We start from the raw sequence: 12,790 nt of genomic DNA, 5'->3' as shown, positions 1-12,790 counted from the left end.
CTGAAATTTGGCTATGTTTTGACTACGTTTGTTTTTTTTACTTTTATTATTAAACAAGTGTGATCTAACTGTACTTCTGTCTCGGCCTGATTTTATGGTTTCTGACATGGGGTTGATTTACTAAAACTGGAAAGTGCAAAATCTGGTGCAGGTTCTGCACAGAAACCAATCAGCTTCCAGGTTTTTTGTCAAGGCTTAATTGAACAAACTGAAGTTAGAAGCTGATTGGCTACCATGCACAGCTGCAGCAGATTTTGCACTCTCTAGTTTTAGTAAATCAACCCCACTGTGCTATCCTTTATAATGGAAAACTGATTTAAATCAGACCCCTTCCTTCCAGTGTCCTGACTTGTTCCACTTCCAGTCTCACTCAAGCCTTGGCCTAGAAAAGGAAGAATTCTGGAGATGGGAGGCATAAGGTAGCCATACACTAGTAGAATTATGTTTGAAAATGTTCAGTTTAAGAAAGTTCCATTTTCTAATGGCTAGTAGGGTCAAATTGACCTTCATTTTCTAGGTCAGTGATGAGAAATCAAACAAATCTCAAACAATGAATGTGGTTTATATTCAGCTATGTCCATTCATTCCAAAATGGAATTTTAAGAGCAAATGTTTCTTGAAGTACTTTGGAATGACATTCGTCAAGTCCTCGAACTCACTGAAAATTTTTGTTTAACCGTTTGCTAGAAATTCCGCTAGTGTATGGCAAGCATTAGGCTCTTGACTTAATGGTGGCTATAGGGAACGTCCATTATTTCTGCTCATTTAGCCTTCCATTCATGAATCAGATATGCTGTCTTCTGGCAAAGCATGAGAAGTGTGCTGTCTAAAATCTCAGCGACAGGAAATGTGCAGACAATGAACAAACAGTTGGCTCTCGTTGGTTACAGCCACTTACACAGTTTTCCCTTGCCTCTTCAGATGAAGGAATTTGTGGTTTGCACTGTGGTTTTGGAGGGCTTATCATGTGCTGTAAGAGACCTCCAAGAAGTGCTAAGATGTCAGAGAACAAAGGGTTTCGGTGTTTGAAAAGCTTTTTAAGATGAAGAGTGTTCCGGTTGCCCTATACATCCAGTCAGCTTCTAATCTTAAATTTGAAGACGTTTTTTGGAAAAAAATGAGCTGCCATGACTTCACCTTATGCCGTTGACATGGCAATTTTCTAGGAATTCTACCAAATTTGTGATTAATACCACAAAAACGAATAATTATATCACACCAACCATTAACGTTGTGTCAACCAACAGTTTGTAGATTTAGGTTAGGGATGTCGGTTGGTTGTCCTGATCCACCTGACCATTTTTTTGGCCCGTCAGAAGGTTCCTCACCATTTGTATATCCTGCATCCTCTGGCATGCTCTACCCCAATCTGTCCGATTTTCTCCTTCTTTATCCACTTTCAGACGATCCCTGAAAACTCATCTCTTCAGAGAAGCCTATCTGGCCCCCACCTAACAACTGTACATTTATCTTCTCCACCAGCACATCCCCCGCAGTTATTACCTCTTGTATCTCTTGACCTTCCCTCTTATGCCCTGTACACAGAGGCGGACTTTTCGGCATCAAAGGACCGACGCTCTTTCCGACGGACATTCGATGGAGTTACAACGGACTTTCGATGGACTTTCTAATGAACGGACTTGCCTACACACGATCACACCAAAGTCCGACGGATTCGTATGTGATGACGTACGACCGGACTAAAATAAGGAAGTTCATAGCCAATAGCTGCCCTAGCGTGGGTTTTAGTCCGTCGGACTAGCATACAGACGAGCGGATTTTTCGACCGGACTCGAGTCCGTCGGAAAGATTTGAAACATGTTCCAAATCTAAAGTCCGTCTAATTTTCGACCGAAAAAGTCCACTGCAGGTCCGATGAGGTCCACACACGTTCGGATTGTCCGACGGATTCGTTCCGTCGGACCAGTCCGGTCAAAAAGTCCACCCGTGTGTACAGGGCATTAGATTGTAAAGAGCAGGTCCCTCTGATTCCCAATGTATTAAAGTGTATTGTACTTGTACTGTCTACCCTCGAGTTGTAAAGCGCTGTGTAAACTGTTGGCGCTATATAAATCCTGTATAATAATAATAATTTCGGTGGCTTTGTAGCAAAAGACTGGCTACACAATGAAGAAAGCAGAGTATTTAGTATACTAAATTTGCTGAGGGAGGGAAGGAGGAGAAGAAAAGAATAGGTGCACTAAACTATTTCCCGGACAAGTATGTGTTGAAATACTTTCACACCGATGGCTTAGCTGTACCCTAATCTGTATCAATGCATGGCTTCTTTACCTAATGATAGGTCTACATTTCAAGCCCGTTAATTCCCAGTATTACATTCCTGTAATCTGCCCTATCCAGATACAGCGGCTCTCCTGCATCGACAGCCGTGTTATTGTAATTCATCGACCAAATGCCACGCATTCCACCCTAGCCTGTCGTAAATTTATCTGAAAGAATAATAATAACAAAGGCTCCATTGTCTATTAATAAAACTAATTTACGATAAAGGTGAGGCATAGTCCTGACCGATTGGTATTGCTAGCAATAAACACTTTAAAGTACAGTAAACCTAATCGCACAAAATAAAAAAAAACTTGGGCCTTGCGTTTTACCGTGCACATTGGAACGTGCTAAAATGTGTCATAGAAAGAGCCTGTTCACATCTGTGGGCTGCGTTTTTATTTTAAAAACACCTCAGGTCCACTTTTTTGCATTTTAAGGCCCATAGAAGTCAATGGTAACACCTGAGAAGGCATGTATGATGCGTTTTGCATGTGTTTTCAATAGGAATGCACCAATATCATTTTTTTATGAGCGAGTACGAGTACCGATGCTTTTCCTCAAGTACTCACCGATACCAATTACCTATACCTAATTTTTTTTTGTGTGTGTGGTGTGGTGCGATTTGAGCCCATACAAAATGAATGGGCTCAAATCGCACTGCAAATAATTGCATGTGGTTTGAACAGAAATGCGGTGCGATTCCTGTCCGAATCATAGGCGGTTTCCCACACTGCTCCTGTGTGAACCCAGGATGAAGTCACTATGACAAGCCAGGGCTCACACAGGAGCAGTGCAGGAAACCGCAAGTGATTCGGACAGGAATTGCACTACATTCCTGTTCAAATCACATGCGATTCTTTGCAGTGCGATTTGAGCCTATTCATTTTGTATGGGCTCATATCACATCAAACTGCACAAAAAAGTTATCGGTTTTAGGCATCAAAGCATTTACACCAGTGTTGGGCAGTCCATACGGGGCACAGCCCACCTAATCCATGCGTCTGGTGTTCTGCCGAGAAAGTTCCCCATGGCGGATAAGGACCCCCCTCTACTGCGCAGTAGGAGCCGGCGGAAATAGCCGAAGCCGAATAGTTGGAAATTAGCTGTACATGGCGCCTGTAAGAGGGCCCCTCGCGGGCTCGCTTTGCTCGCCACGCCTCGGGCACGGCCTCCCTTTGCTCGACACTTTTTTATTCCCCCTCTAGGTCCACTCGGATGGTGGGGCTTGAACCTGGACCCAGGGCGCAGGCGCCGTGTACAGCTGATTGAAGGTTTTCAGCTTCGGCTATTTTCGGCGGCTCCTAGTCGTTCGTACTGCGCAAGCGCTGCGCCTGCACAGTACAGGGGGGACCTTATACGCCGGGGGTACTTTCTCGGCAAGACACCGGTCCTTAACCACTTGACGACCGCCTCACGCCGATTTACGTCGGCAAGGTGGCACGGACAGGCAAAATCACGTACATATACGTGATTTGCCTTCCGCGGGTGGGGGGTCCGATCGGTGTCCCCCCCGGTGCCCGAGGCGGTCGCCATTTCTTCCCGGGCGATGAGAGGTGAGGGGGTGGCCAACAATGAGGTGAGGGGGTGGCCCGATCGCTCCCGGCGAATGAGAATGCTTCCTTTCCCTCTGTAATGTAAACAGAGGGAAAGGAAGTGATGTCATCCCTCCTCGAGTCGGTCTTTTTGATCCGGCGCCGAGGAGAGAAGACATCAAGTAAGTCTGCACAACACTACACTAACAGTAGAACACGCCAGGCACACTTGTCACCCCCCATCACCCCCCGATCACCCCCCTGTACCCCCTGTCACTCTGACACCAATAGCATTTTTTTTTTTTTTTTGCATTGGTGTCAGTTTGTGTCAGTTACAAGTGTTAGGGCAGTTAGGTTAGCCCCCTTTAGGTCTAGAGTACCCCCCCTTAGGTCCAGGGTACCCCCCCCTAATAAAAGTTAACCCCTTGATTACCCCCCGTCACCAGTGTCGCTAAGCGATCGTTTTTCTGATCGCTGTATTAGTGACACAGGTGACGCTAGTTAGGGAGGTAAGTATATAGGTTCGCTGTCAGTGTTTTATAGCGACAGGGACCCCCATATACTACCTGCTAAAGGTTTTAACCCTCTGATTGCCCCCTAGTTAACCCTTTCACCAGCGATCACCGTATAAGTGTTACGGGTGACGCTGGTTAGCTAGTTTGTTTTTTGTAGTTTATTACAGTTTATTACAGTTTATTATAGTTTTAGGGCACCCGCCGTTTATTACCCTATAAAGGTTTAACCCCCTAATTGCCCGGCGGTGATATAAATTACATTTTTAGGGTCAGCTTAGGTCTGCGTCGCCCCAGGCAGCGTCAGGTTAGCGCCAGTACCGCTAAAACCCACGCACGCAGCATACACCTCCCTTAGTGCTATAGTATCTGAGCGGATCGATATCTGATCCGATCAGATCTATACTCCCCAGCAGTTTAGGGTTCCCTGAAACGCAGTGTTAGCGGGATCAGCCCAGATACCTGCTAGCACCTGCGTTTTGCTCCTCGGCCCAGCCCTGCCCAGCCCACCCAAGTGCAGTATCGATCGATAACTGACACTTACAAAACACTAAGCACACATAACTGCAGCGTTCGCAGAGTCAGGCCTGATCCCTGCGATCGCTAACAGTTTTTTGGTAGCGTTTTGATACAGTCGCTGACAGTCAGGAGCTTTTTTGCCTGTGAGTCTCACTAGTGTACCCCTAAATTTAGAGCCCAAAATGGCAAATCGAAGGTACACTAGTGAAGAGGCCTACACGTTTCTGAGCATGACAGATAGTGAAGAGGAAGTCACTCATCTGTCAAGTTCAGGCTCAGAATACGATCCTGTAGAGGACAGTGGCTCCATGACAGATAGCTCTGACGACGGAGTTGTGGTCCCTGCTAAGGTCAGGCGTACCAGACCCCAATCTTCTTCTGTCCTTGAAGTGCAAGAACCGCAGGGCTCTCGTATGGAGCAGAGAAGTACTAGCGCCGCTATTCCTTCTGGTGAACTGGCAAGCACCAGCGGCCTAATACACCCTGGTCGTACATCCAGCACTGCAGTATCACCTGGTGACGTGGCGAGTCCCATAAGTGCAGTTCAAGCTGGTGAGGTGGCAAGCACTAGTAGTGTCCCGCTGCCACCAAGAAGACAAAGACAGGCCCGTCGTGCCCATAGTGCCCTTCCTGCTGCATTGGCCAATCCGAATTGGGAACCCACCACTTCTGCAGCACCCGTACTTCCCCCATTCACTGGCCAACCCGGAATTCAGGTGGAAACAGTTGACTTTATGCCACTGGATTTTTATTCACTGTTTTTCACCGAAGATCTCTATAGATCTATTGTGGACCAAAGCAATTTATACGCTGGTCAACACATCGCCGCTAATCCCCAGTCCTCCCTTGCCAGAGATTGGAGACCAATTTCGGTCTCCGAATTTAAGACCTTTCTGGGCCTTTCCCTCCTTATGGGGTTGAATAAAAAGAGTAAGTTGCGGTCATATTGGTCCACTGACCCAATTTACCATTCACCCTTGTTCTCTGCTTCCATGGCCAGGGCACGATACGAGCAGATTTTGCGGTTCATGCACTTCAACGATAATGAACTCTGTCGTCCTCGTGGAGACCCTGCATACGATCGGCTCTACAAAATTCGGCCCCTCGTAAACCACTTCAACCAACGTTTTGCAGACTTGTTTACCCCCCATCAAGTTGTCTGCATTGATGAGTCCCTGATTACATTTTCTGGCCGCTTGTCATTCAAACAGTACCTTCCCAGCAAGCGTGCCAGATACGGGGTCAAGATGTATAAGCTCTGTGACAGGGCCACAGGCTATACATATAGTTTTATGGTTTACGAGGGCAAAGATAGTCACGTAGAGCCGACAAACTGCCCTGACTACATAGGAAGCGCTGGCAAGATAGTGTGGGACTTGGTGTCACCCTTATTCGGAAAGGGGTACCACTTGTACGTAGACAATTATTACACGAGCGTGCCACTTTTTAGTCACTTGTTTGATCAGCAGATTGGAGCATGTGGCACCGTGCGACCTAATCGCCGGGGCTTTCCCCAGCGGCTTGTAGATTCCCGTCTTAGGCTGGGGGAGAAAGCCTGCTTGAAGTGTAATAACTTGCTCGCTATGAAGTGAAGGGATAAGAAGAATGTTTTCGTTCTCACCTCCCTTCATGCAGACACGATGACCCAAATTCCTACGGCGACTGGTGTTGTGGAGAAACCCCTCTGTGTCCACGAATACAACCTTAATATGGGAGGGGTGGACCTCAACGACCAGTTGTTGGCGCCGTACCTAGTTGCCCGTAAGGCCAGACGCTGGTACAAAAAAGTGTCTGTTTATTTATTTCAATTGGCTTTGCTGAACGCTCATGTGCTATACAGAGCTTCAGGACAGACTGGATCCTTCCTTAAATTCCAGGAAGAGATCATCAGAGCCCTTCTGTTTCCAGACGGTGCTCTACCTCACCTTCCCCAACCAAATGCAGTAAGCCGGCTGCATGAGCGGCATTTTCTTTATGCCATCCCGAGTACCCCTACCCAACGAGCCCCCCAAAAAAGATGTCGTGTCTGCAGCAAGCGCGGATTTAGGCGTGACACCCGGTCTTATTGTCCCTCCTGTCCTGGCAATCCTGGTCTTTGCATGGGTGAATGCTTTGAACGCTACCATACATTAGTTGAGTATTAGCGTAGGGTTCAGCACTGCACAGACTAGGCACACTAACACAGGGTCTCCCAAGATGCCATCGCATTTTGAGAGACCCAAACCTGGAACGAGTTACAAAAGTTAAAAGTTACTAAAAAAAAGTGTAAAAAAAAATAAATAAAAAAAAAATAAAAAAAAATAAAAACACAAAAAAATATATAAAATAAAAAAACCAAAAATAGTTGTTGTTGTTTTATTGTTCTCTCTCTCTCTATTCCCTCTCTATTGTTCTGCTCTTTTTTACTCTATTCTATTCTGCAATGTTTTATTGTTATTATGTTTTACCATGTTTGCTTTTCAGATTTTTTATACTTTACCGTTTACTGTGTTTTGTTGGTAACCATTTTATTGTTTTCAGGTATGCCATTCAGTTGCAGCGCGGATTTATTTATCTTGACAGCAACAGCGTTTGCTCCCACGATACATAAAGCCGTGACTCCAGCGCTGTCGGAGGTGATTTCACCACCACAGTTACATACTTCAGCATATATGCCGAAGCGTGGGGGCAGCAGTGGGTGGAGGAGCAATTTGCTCCTGCCTTTTGCGGGAGGATGCCCCCATGCTTCGGCATATATAAATGGTGCATGTATGCCCATCATTAGAAGTGGGTGGATGAAGGGAGGTATTCTAATGGTGGGCATACCCACCGATCAATATCTTTTTTTTGTTCAGCCCACAGGCTGCATGAAAAAAAAGTTTACAATATATGCCTAACAAGGACCAGCAACGTACAGGTATGTTGCTGGACTTTGAGTGGTTATACCAGAATGATGCCTGCAGGTTTAGGTATCATCTTGGTATCATTCTTTTCAGCCAGCGGTCGGCTTTCATGTAAAAGCAATCCTAGCGGCTAATTAGCCTCTAGACTGCTTTTGCAAGCAGTGGGAGGGAATGCCCCCCCCCCACCGTCTTCCATGTTTTTCTCTGGCTTTCCTGTCCCAACAGGGAACCTGAAAATGCAGCCGGTGATTCAGCCAGCTGACCATAGAGCTGATCAGAGACCAGAATGGCTCCAAACATCTCTATGGCCTAAGAAACCGGAAGCTACGAGCATTTCATGACTTAGATTTCGCCGAATGTAAACAGCGCCATTGGGAAATTGGGAAAGCATTTTATCACACCGATCTTGGTGTGGTCAGATGCTTTGAGGGCAGAGGAGAGATCTAGGGTCTAATAGAGCCCAATTTTTTTAAAAAAGAGTACCTGTCACTGCCTATTGCTATCATAGGGGATATTTACATTCCCTGAGATAACAATAAAATTAATAAAAAAAAAATAAAAATGAAAGGAACAGTTTAAAAATAAGATAAAAAAGCAAAAAAATAATAAAGAAAAAAAAAAAAAAAAGCACCCCTGTCCCCCCCTGCTCTCTGTAAATCTAAAGTGGTAACCTGTAAAGGCTTTTAAAGGCTTTTAAAAATGTATTTATTTTGTCGCCGCTGCGCGTTTGTGCGCAATTTTAAAGCATGTCATGTTTGGTATCCATGTACTCGGCCTAAGATCATCTTTTTTATTTCATCAAACATTTGGGCAATATAGTGTGTTTTAGTGCAATAAAATTTAAAAAAGTGTGTTTTTTCCCCAAAAAATGCGTTTGAAAAATCGCTGCGCAAATACTGTGTGAAAAAAAAAATATGAAACACCCACCATTTCAATCTGTAGGGCATTTGCTTTAAAAAAATATATAATGTTTGGGGGTTCAAAGTAATTTTCTTGCAAAAAAAAATTATTTTTTCATGTAATCAAAAAGTGTCAGAAAGGGCTTTGTCTTCAAGTGGTTAGAAGAGTGGGTGATGTGTGGCAGAAGCTTCTAAATGTTGTGCATAAAATGCCAGGACAGTTCAAAACCCCCCCAAATGACCCCATTTTGGAAAGTAGACACCCCAAGCTATTTGCTGAGAGGCATGTCGAGTCCATGGAATATTTTATATTGTGACACAAGTTGCGGGAAAGAGACAAATCTTTTTTTTTTTTTTTTTGCACAAAGTTGTCACTAAATGATATATTGCTCAAACATGCCATGGGAATATGTGAAATTACACCCCAAAATACATTCTGTTGCTTCTCCTAAGTATGGGGATACCACATGTGTGGGACTTTTTGGGAGCCTAGCCGCACACGGGACCCCGAAAACCAAGCACCGCCTTCAGGCTTTCTAAGGGCGTAAATTTTTGATTTCACTCTTCACTGCCTAGCACAGTTTCGGAGGCCATGGAATGCCCAGATGGCACAACCCCCCCCAAATGACCCCATTTTGGAAAATAGACACCCCAAGCTATTTGCTGAGAGGTATAGTGAGTATTTTGCAGACCTCACTTTTTGTCACAAACTTTCGAAAATTGAAAAAAGAAAAAAAAAAAATTTTTCTTGTCTTTCTTCATTTTCAGAAACAAATGAGAGCTGCAAAATACTCACCATGCCTCTCAGCAAATAGCTTGGGGTGTCTACTTTCCAAAATGGGGTCATTTGGGGGGGTTTTGTGCCATCTTGGCATTTTATGGCCTTCAAAACTGTGATAGGTAGTGAGGAGTGGAATCACAACTTAACGCCCTTAGAAATCCTGAAGGCGGTGCTTGGTTTTCGGGGCCCCGTATGCGGCTAGGCTCCCAAAAAGTCCCACACATGTGGTATCCCCGTACTCAGGAGAAGCAGCAGAATATATTTTGGGGTGTAATTCCACATATGCCCATGGCATGTTTGAGCAATATATCATTTAGTGACAACTTTGTGCAAAAAAAAAAAAAAAATTGTCACTTTCCCGCAACTTGTGTCAAAATATAAAATATTCCATGGACTCAACATGCCTCTCAGCAAATAGCTTGGGGTGTCTACTTTCCAAAATGGGGTCATTTGGGGGGGGTTTGTGCCATCTGGGCTTTTTATGGCCTTCAAAACTGTGATAGGTAGTGAGGAGTGGAATCACAACTTAACGCCCTTAGAAATCCTGAAGGCGGTGCTTGGTTTTCGGGGCCCCGTATGCGGCTAGGCTCCCAAAAAGTCCCACACATGTGGTATCCCCATACTCAGGAGAAGCAGCTAAATGTATTTTGGGGTGCAATTCCACATATGCCCCTGGCCTGTGTGAGAAATATATCATTTAGTGACAACTTTGTGCAAAAAAAAAAAAAATTGTCACTTTCCCGCAACTTGTGTCAAAAAAGAAAGTATTCCATGGACTCAACATGCCTCTCAGCAAATAGCTTGGGGTGTCTACTTTCCAAAATGGGGTCATTTGGGGGGGTTTTGTGCCATCTGGGCATTTTATGGGCTTCAAAACTGTGATAGGTAGTGAGGAGTGAAATCAAAAATTTATGCCCTTAGAAATCCTGAAGGCGGTGATTGGTTTTCGGGGCCCCGTACGCGGCTAGGCTCCCAAAAAGTCCCTCACATGTGGTATCCCCATACTCAGGAGAAGCAGCTACATGTATTTTGGGGTGCAATTCCACATAGGCCCATGGTCTGTGTGAGCAATATATCATTTAGTGACAACTTTTTGTAAATATTTTTTTTTTTTTTTTGTCATTATTCAATCACTTGGGACAAAAAAAATAAATATTCAATGGGCTCAACATGCCTCTCAGCAATTTCCTTGGGGTGTCTACTTTCCAAAATGGGGTCATTTGGGGGGGTTTTGTACTGCCCTGCCATTTTAGCACCTCAAGAAATGACATAGGCAGTCATAAACTAAAAGCTGTGTAAATTCCAGAAAATGTACCCTAGTTTGTAGACGCTATAACTTTTGCGCAAACCAATAAATATACGCTTATTGACATTTTTTTTTACCAAAGACATATGGCCGAATAAATTTTGGCCTAAATGTATGACTAAAATTGAGTTTATTGGATTTTTTTTATAACAAAAAGTAGAAAATATCATTTTTTTTCAAAATTTTCGGTCTTTTTCCGTTTATAGCACAAAAAATAAAAACCGCAGAGGTGATCAAATGCCATCAAAAGAAAGCTCTATTTGTGGGAAGAAAAGGACGCAAATTTTGTACAGCATTGCATGACCGCGCAATTAAAAGTTAAAGCGACGCAGTGCCAAATTGGAAAAAGACCTCTGGTCCTTAGGCAGCATAATGGTCCGGGGCTCAAGTGGTTAATCTACATGCAGGGCGCCGGACGCATGGCTTTCAATGGGGTTTTTTTTTTAAGCACATGATTAGAGCCTGAGACTCTAATTGGCTTCAAAAACCCACCCAGTTGTGTGACAATAGCGAATCAATATTCGCTATCATCTTCCTGATTCTCTTCCCGGCCAATCTGGAAGCAGTTCCTGTGACTCCCTGGCCAATCAAATCTCAGGACACATTACCTGTTCTCCCGGGAGGAGAATCAATGGCCCAGCTCTTTCCTCTGACTCCAAAGGTAATGCCCTGATCACCACTGTCACATTCCCTTCTGTCTCTGGGAAGGGGGGGGTTGTGTTCAATCGCCACATTCCCGGCTGTCTCCCATAGGGGGTGGGGGGGTTGGTGTTAGTTTGCTGCCCCCCCAATATATTAAGCACCGGCCACCACTGATTTGCACGAGTACATGTGCAAACTAAAAAAAATGGTTTGGGCTTCGGATCCACAGTAGCTTAGTTAATTTAATTATCTAATTCCTCCCAATGGCATTAAAGCCTATGTAAAAACTCTAACATCAAACTTCTCCTATTTTCTCAGTGTTGATCTGCTAAATATGCCATTAAAAGTGTTTTGTTATACCTGTTTATCCTGCCAGAAATTTAGTGAACTGATCACTTTTGTACTCCGTGCTTCTGCACATTTAGCATTGTTGTCTGCCATCTTAGTGGACCACTAAACACCCCCCACTGTTATAGAGAAGAGAGGGAGGTGCTATGTAGTCCTAACACTCCCTGTGCTAGGGTGACAACACTGCTCAGTACAGTTGCCATTCTAGGACAGGAAGTGAGTTAATGACAGGATCACCAGGTTAAAATGAAGTGTGAAAGAAAAAGTATGAAAAAAGAAAACTAATGCCACCACCACATCTAATGCCGTGTACACACGAGCGGACTTTTGGGCATCAAAGGTCTGACAGAACGAATCCGTCAGACATTCCGATCGTGTGTACACTTCATCAGACCTTTTCTGTCAAAAAATCTGACGGACCTTAGAAATAGAACGTTTCAAATCTTTCCGACGGACTCGATTCCTATTGAAAAAAACGTTCGTCTGTATGCTAGTCCGACGGACCGAAATTGACACAAGGGCAGCTATTGGCTACTGGCTATGAACTTCCTTATTCTAGTCCAGTCGTACCACATCACGTTCAAAACGATCGGACTTTGGTGGGATCGTGTGTAGGCAAGTCCGTTTCGTCGGAACTCCGTCGAAAAGTCCTTCCGAGTTCAGGCGGACGAGAAGTCTGCTCGTGTGTACGCGGCATAAGGACCTGTAAGCTGCATTACTATCAGTTTTTTGTTCTTGGGTTTAGATACAATTTAACTCTAGTATGCAATGTTTCAGTCAGCAGAAGACGTGCGTCCCGCTATGATCGGCATTAGCCTGGGGTGAAATTCTTGTTTCTACACTTCCAAAGAACACTTGAGAGATGTAATAACATTTATAGAAGCCTCCTCTGCTTAGCTGTTCCCTTGTACACTGCCCAAAGCTCTAGTAGTGCTAAAGTGTTACTTGGGAAGACATGAATTACATTCTTCTGGCTCCATTCCCGTAGTCACTGAAGATGTGTCAGTCATCATCCTGTCTAATGACTCATAGAACGGCCTGTCCATGTATTGTCTGCTGCCGGGCCAAGGTGGTCATCTTATC

The 12,790-nt window shown here is 44.5% G+C and overlaps 1 protein-coding gene across 2 annotated transcripts in view; it reads right to left on the bottom strand.

Annotated features, from left to right (window-relative positions):
* The window catches only part of RAI14 (retinoic acid induced 14), a 277,999-nt gene that overhangs the window by 102,108 nt on the left and 163,101 nt on the right, over positions 1–12,790 (bottom strand). The gene's annotated exons all lie outside the window — the stretch shown is intronic.

The sequence above is a fragment of the Aquarana catesbeiana genome, linkage group LG01 (assembly GCF_042186555.1).
Source record: "Aquarana catesbeiana isolate 2022-GZ linkage group LG01, ASM4218655v1, whole genome shotgun sequence".
NCBI lineage: Eukaryota > Metazoa > Chordata > Amphibia > Anura > Ranidae > Aquarana > Aquarana catesbeiana.
This window is presented reverse-complemented; position numbering and strand designations above follow the sequence as displayed.